The sequence below is a fragment of the Salvelinus sp. IW2-2015 genome, unplaced genomic scaffold (genome assembly GCF_002910315.2).
Source record: "Salvelinus sp. IW2-2015 unplaced genomic scaffold, ASM291031v2 Un_scaffold5256, whole genome shotgun sequence".
Lineage (NCBI taxonomy): Eukaryota > Metazoa > Chordata > Actinopteri > Salmoniformes > Salmonidae > Salvelinus > Salvelinus sp. IW2-2015.
In genome coordinates, this window is record NW_019946521.1 from 5,692 (window position 1) to 11,419 (window position 5,728).

Genomic DNA, 5,728 nt, shown 5'->3' on the forward strand with positions numbered 1-5,728 from the left:
CAACTAGATTTGTCCCAAAGGCCAATGGAAGCTGGGCTGGTTAAACAGAGATCTCAAAGGGAGGTCAGATGACCTCAGAGGGACATTATGATTGGTGCCAGTTGGTGCATAAATGAAACTAACTACCATTCCAGGCGGCCATGATGGCTGAGGAGCTGAAGAAGGAGCAGGACACCAGCTCTCACCTGGAGAGGATGAAGAAGAACCTGGAGGTCACAGTCAAGGACCTGCAGCACCGCCTGGATGAGGCTGAGAATCTGGCCATGAAGGGAGGCAAGAAGCAGCTCCAGAAACTGGAGTCCAGGGTGAGTTAACAGCAGGGTGGATTGAAAGACAGATTGCTGGAAAGGTATTTGATCATATAAAAAATACACAGGAGCATTGTGTCATGGCTTTTTCTCTGAATCACCCACCTACATTTTTTTATTTATCCGTTATTTTACAGGTAAGTTGACTGAGAACACGTTCTCATTTGCAGCAACGACCTGGGGAATGAGTTACAGGGGAGAGGAGGGGGATGAATGAGCCAATTGTAAACTGGGGATTATTAGGTGACCGTGATGGTTGAGGGCCAGATTGGGAATTTAGCCAGGACACCGGGGTTAACACCCCTACTCTTACGACAAGTGCTATGGGATCTTTAATGACCTCAGAGAGTCAGGACACCCGTTTAACGTCCCATCCGAAAGACGGCACCCTACACAGAGCAGTGTCCCCAATCACTGCCCTGGGGCATTGGGATCTTTGTTTAGACCAGAGGAAAGAGTGCCTCCTACTGGCCCTCCAACACCACTTCCAGCAGCATCTGGTCTCCCATCCAGGGACTGACCAGGACCAACCCTGCTTAGCTTCAGAAGCAAGCCAGCAGTGGTATGCAGGGTGGTATGCTGCTGGCAACATCATGAAACGTCATGAAATGTCGTTGTTTTATTATAGACCCCTTTAATTAAAATCGTAAAAGTACATAGGAGCAGACAACACTTCTTGGCCAGTAGAAGAACATTCCTCTGTTTTACAAAGATTTGTTACGTCTGACTTCACCACCTCACATAAATGCCTACGTTTATTTCTTCCACAAAGGTGCGTGAGCTCGAGACGAGGTGGAGGCCGAGCAGAGAAGAGGTGTAGACGCGGTCAAGGGAGTCCGCAAGTATGAGCGCAGAGTCAAGGAGCTCACTTACCAGGTAAGAAAAAGTGCATTCTTCACACACTCAAGCACACTGGTTTGTGTGTTAAACTATGGACTATTGATTCTTGTAACTTCTCCCACAGACTGAGGAGGATAAGAAGAACGTTGCCAGACTTCAGGACCTGGTAGATAAGCTGCAGATGAAAGTGAAGGCCTACAAGAGGCAGGCTGAGGAAGCGGTGAGTCACAGACTTAGTCAAAACCTCTGAAAGCTTACATTCCCTAGTAGACATTACAAAACGTCTAGACAGTTTAGTTGAAGTGTTGTACTGCACATCAGTCAACATTGACTCAGTTGATAGTGCAAGTCATTTCTGAACAGTGACTCCTCTTCCTATGTGTAAAAATTTAAAGTAGAGCGGGTTGAATATTATTTAGCTTTGTGCCGGGGGCTGGTCTGGTGGTAGTGCTGACTCTCCTGGATCACATGGTCCTGGAAGCAGCAGTTTATCCCTGTTCCACCACTCACTTTCTCTCATGTATATCCTCTCCCTCATAATTCCTTTAAGAAAATATATTAAATTGCTACCTGAAGCTTCAAACGTTCAATACTGATGTTAGGCTCTCCCTCTCTCTTTCTTACCCAGGAGGAAGCATCCAACCAGCACATGTCTAAGTTCAGGAAGGTTCAGAATGAGCTGGAGGAGGCCGAGGAGCGTGCTGACATCGTGAGACTCAGGTCAACAAGCTCAGATCCAAGAGCCGCGACAGCGGAAAGGTACAGAAGTGCTGCTAAACCTACACCTGACTGATGTTCAAACATGACCACATCAACACCACCTATGATTCATTCTTCACAGACGTCAATACTGACCTTTTACAATCACTCAAATGTTGAGGATCTCTGAGAAACACATTTCAGGACAGGGTAAATAATCCAAATTTAGTTTGGTACTTCAAAATCGAAAATCAAGCTGAGCACAGAGTCGTAAATACTTGATCCATTCTGTTATTTCCAAGTGTTGATATATTTATCACGTTCAGTATTAATACTGATCTATTCTGTTATTTCTTTCTTCTTACAGGGAAAAGAAGCTGCTGAATAAACAAGACCAAAGTCTTATCAATTTCCTGTGTTTCATAAAATATGATTTTCATGGTGAAATGTTGATCATTGATTAAAAACATGTAGGCCTACATATACTTCCTTTGTGACTGTGGACTTATTACCATCACACGGACTATGCATTTTTTATTAAATATATAAACATACTTGCAGTGAAGCTGCGCAACATCTACATCACATTCAGTCATCTAACAGACTCCCATACAGAGGATCCACAGCAGCAACCAGGGTCAACGGTCTGCTCAAGTGTACATCAACAGATCTCCCACAAGGTCAAAAAAACGGTACCTGAACCAGCGACCTATCAGCCACCGGCCCAAGTTCCCAACTGCCAGGCCACCAGCCCTCAGGCATCAGCCTCAGGCATCAGCCTCAGGCAGCCAGGCATTATCTGTAACAACACTGCCCATCAGTGTCATTCAAACTTACACATGTTTTATTAGACTTTTTTGACTTAAATTTGACTGTCATTCTATCCCCGCCCAGCAACTCCACTCCCACTTGTATACAATTCCACATCCCAACCCTTAGCATCGCTCAGTCCATCCCATCTATCTCTGCTGGCCACCTTGTTCGGATTTATACGCACCATATATCTTTCAACTATGTTGTGATGTTTAACACACAGCTTGAATATCTAATCAGAAAGAATCCACGATTGTGAGTTAGAGATGAATACTTTTACTTAGAGTATTAGCATATTAGTAATTGACTGACCAGGTCTCTCCAGATATCCCAACAATGCTATTTCTAGGGTCAACTTTATATTAATGCTCTGCTTTTCCAGCCATTCCTGAACCTGAGACCAGAAGCAGGCTACCTGAGGGGAATACCAAAACAAATGGTCTATTGACTCTTTATCCTCACAACAAAACCTGCAGAGCCGCGATGATTGTATGCCCCAAACATTCAACATTTTGTTGGTGGAAAGAATTCTGTACAATAACTTTAGCTGAAAAGCACAAAGTCTTGAGTTTTGCGTCGTTTTATATATCAACCATACACCATGTACCATGGAATTAGTACATCAAAAATCTCGTCCTAACTATCCTAACTATTTTGCAATCTGTGTGGCACAGCTATAAAACATCCTGGTCCTCAAATTAAACTGGTATACTTTCCTATTTATGCTATTTTTATTCCTCCAGTGTTGAATTGTTTTGGACAGGCAGACCAGTTGTATAAGTGAAGCATTTAGAGAGAGGTTTAGTGCTTTTATATTAAATAATCTCAACCCACCCAGTTCATATTCATCGTATAGATAGGCACGCTTTATTTTGTCTGGTTTAGCATCCCAGATAAATCAAAATATTTTTTGCTCATATGATTTGAAAAACGAATCATCAGGAGTAGGCAGCCCCATCAGTAAGTGAGTAAACAGATATGATGGAGGAGTTAATCAGGGCAAATGTTACATATATGAACAGGTATTGACCTCTCCATGGTAGCAGGATCTTGTCTATTTTTACAAGTTTTCTATTGAAATTCATTGTGAAGAGTCTCATTTATATATATCTACTTCACCGTCAGCCCATTCTATAAGTAAACTGCAGGGTAATGTAAAAGCTGTATTTTGTAAAGCTCCAATACATAATATTGTACACTTATCATAATTAGGTTTCAGAAAAGTTATCTTCAATGAGACATTGCAGGGATCTAGCTTGCGGACTTAATATAAAACTTGAGTCATCGGCATAATAACACCTTGTTTTTAAACCTTGGATTTCTAATCCTCTAATGTTGTTATATGATCTGATTTTAATAGCTAGCATTTTGATGGCCTTAACGAATAGATATGGTGACAGCAGACACCCTTGTTTAACTCCGCTTGACAAATCAGTGTTCGATGGATCACCGGAAAAGAGCAGGAATAGGCTTTTGTAGGCCACAGTCCAAGATATGTCTACCAATGGTGCGACTGCTGACGGCATCCAAAGATTATCCAACTTGAATAAACTGTTTGGAGGACAGAATGACAGTAGCGGTGTAGTCTACGGCGATACGGATATCTTATTATTGATATCTACATAGCGCATTGATGTCAATCACACTGCTGCTCTCTCATCAATAAGTGCATCAATGATGTTGTCCCCACAGTGAGTGTACGTGCATAGCCCAACCAGAAGCCATGGATTACAGGCATCAGCCTCACTGGCTAAAGGGCAGAGCTGCCGCTTTTCAAGGAGCAGGACTCTAACCCGGAAACGTATAAGAAATCCTGCTATGCCCTCCGACAGAAACCATTAAACAGGCAAAGCAGCAAAACAGAACTAAGATCTAATCTTACTACACCAGCTCTGACGCTCGTCGGATGTGGCAGGGCTTTCAAACCATTACAGACTACAAAGGGAAGCACAGCCGAGAGCTGCCCAGGGACACGACCTACCAGACGAGCTAAATTACTTCTATGCTCGCTTCAAGGAAAGTAACACTGAAACATGCATGAGAGCATCAGCTGTTCCGGACAACTGTGTGATCACGCTCTCCGCAGCCGATGTGAGTAAGACCTTTAAACAGGTCAAGGGTCAGACAGATTACCAGGACGTGTACTCCGAGCATACGCTGATCAACTGGCAAGTGTCTTCACTGACATTTTCAACCTCTCCCTGTCTGTCTGTAATACCAACATGTTTCAAGCAGACCACCATAGTCCCTGTGCCCAAAAACAAGAAGGTAACTTGCCTAAATGACTACCGACCAGTAGCGTCTGTAGCCATGAAGTGCTTTGAAAGGCTGGTCATGGCTCACATCAACACCGTTATCCCAGAAACCCTAGACTCACTCCAATTTGCATACCGCCCTAACAGCTCCACAGTTGACGCAATCTCTATTGCACTCCACACTGCCCTTTCCCACCTGGACAAAAGGAACACCTATGTGAGAATGCCCCCAGGTGGTAAGGGTAGGGTAGGCAACACATCCGCCACGCTGATCCTCAACACGTGGGCCCCTCAGGGGTGTGTGCTCAGACCTCTCCTGTACTCCCTGTTCACTCATGGCTGCATGGCCAGGCACGACTCCAACACCATCATTTCACCATCATGATCAGTTTGCTGATCAAAAGTGATAGGCCTGATTACCGACAACGATGAGACAGCCTATAGGGAGGAGGTCAGAGATCTGGCCGTGTGGTTCCAGGACAACAACCTCTCCCTCAACGTGATTAAGACAAAGGAGATGATTGTGGACTATAGGAAAAGGAGGACTGAGCACGCCCCCATTATCATCGACGGGGCTGTGTAGAGCAGGTTGAGAGCTTCAAGTTCCTTGGTGTCCACATCACCAACAAACTATCCTGTTCCAAGTACACCAAGACAGTCGTGAAGAGGGCACAACAAAACCTTTTCCCCCTCAGGCGACTGAAAAGTTTTGGCATGAGTTCTCATATCCTCAAAAAGTTCTACAGCTGCACCATCTAGAGCAGCCTGACTGGTTGCATCACTGCCTGGTGTCATGACGTTGGCTTGATGGGG

The 5,728-nt window shown here is 44.3% G+C and overlaps 1 pseudogene; it reads left to right on the plus strand.

The window, feature by feature from the left end:
* Nucleotides 1–2,252, plus strand: part of LOC112078098 (myosin heavy chain, fast skeletal muscle-like) — a 7,840-nt pseudogene extending 5,588 nt beyond the window's left edge.
* The last annotated feature ends 3,476 nt before the right edge of the window (nt 2,253–5,728 follow it).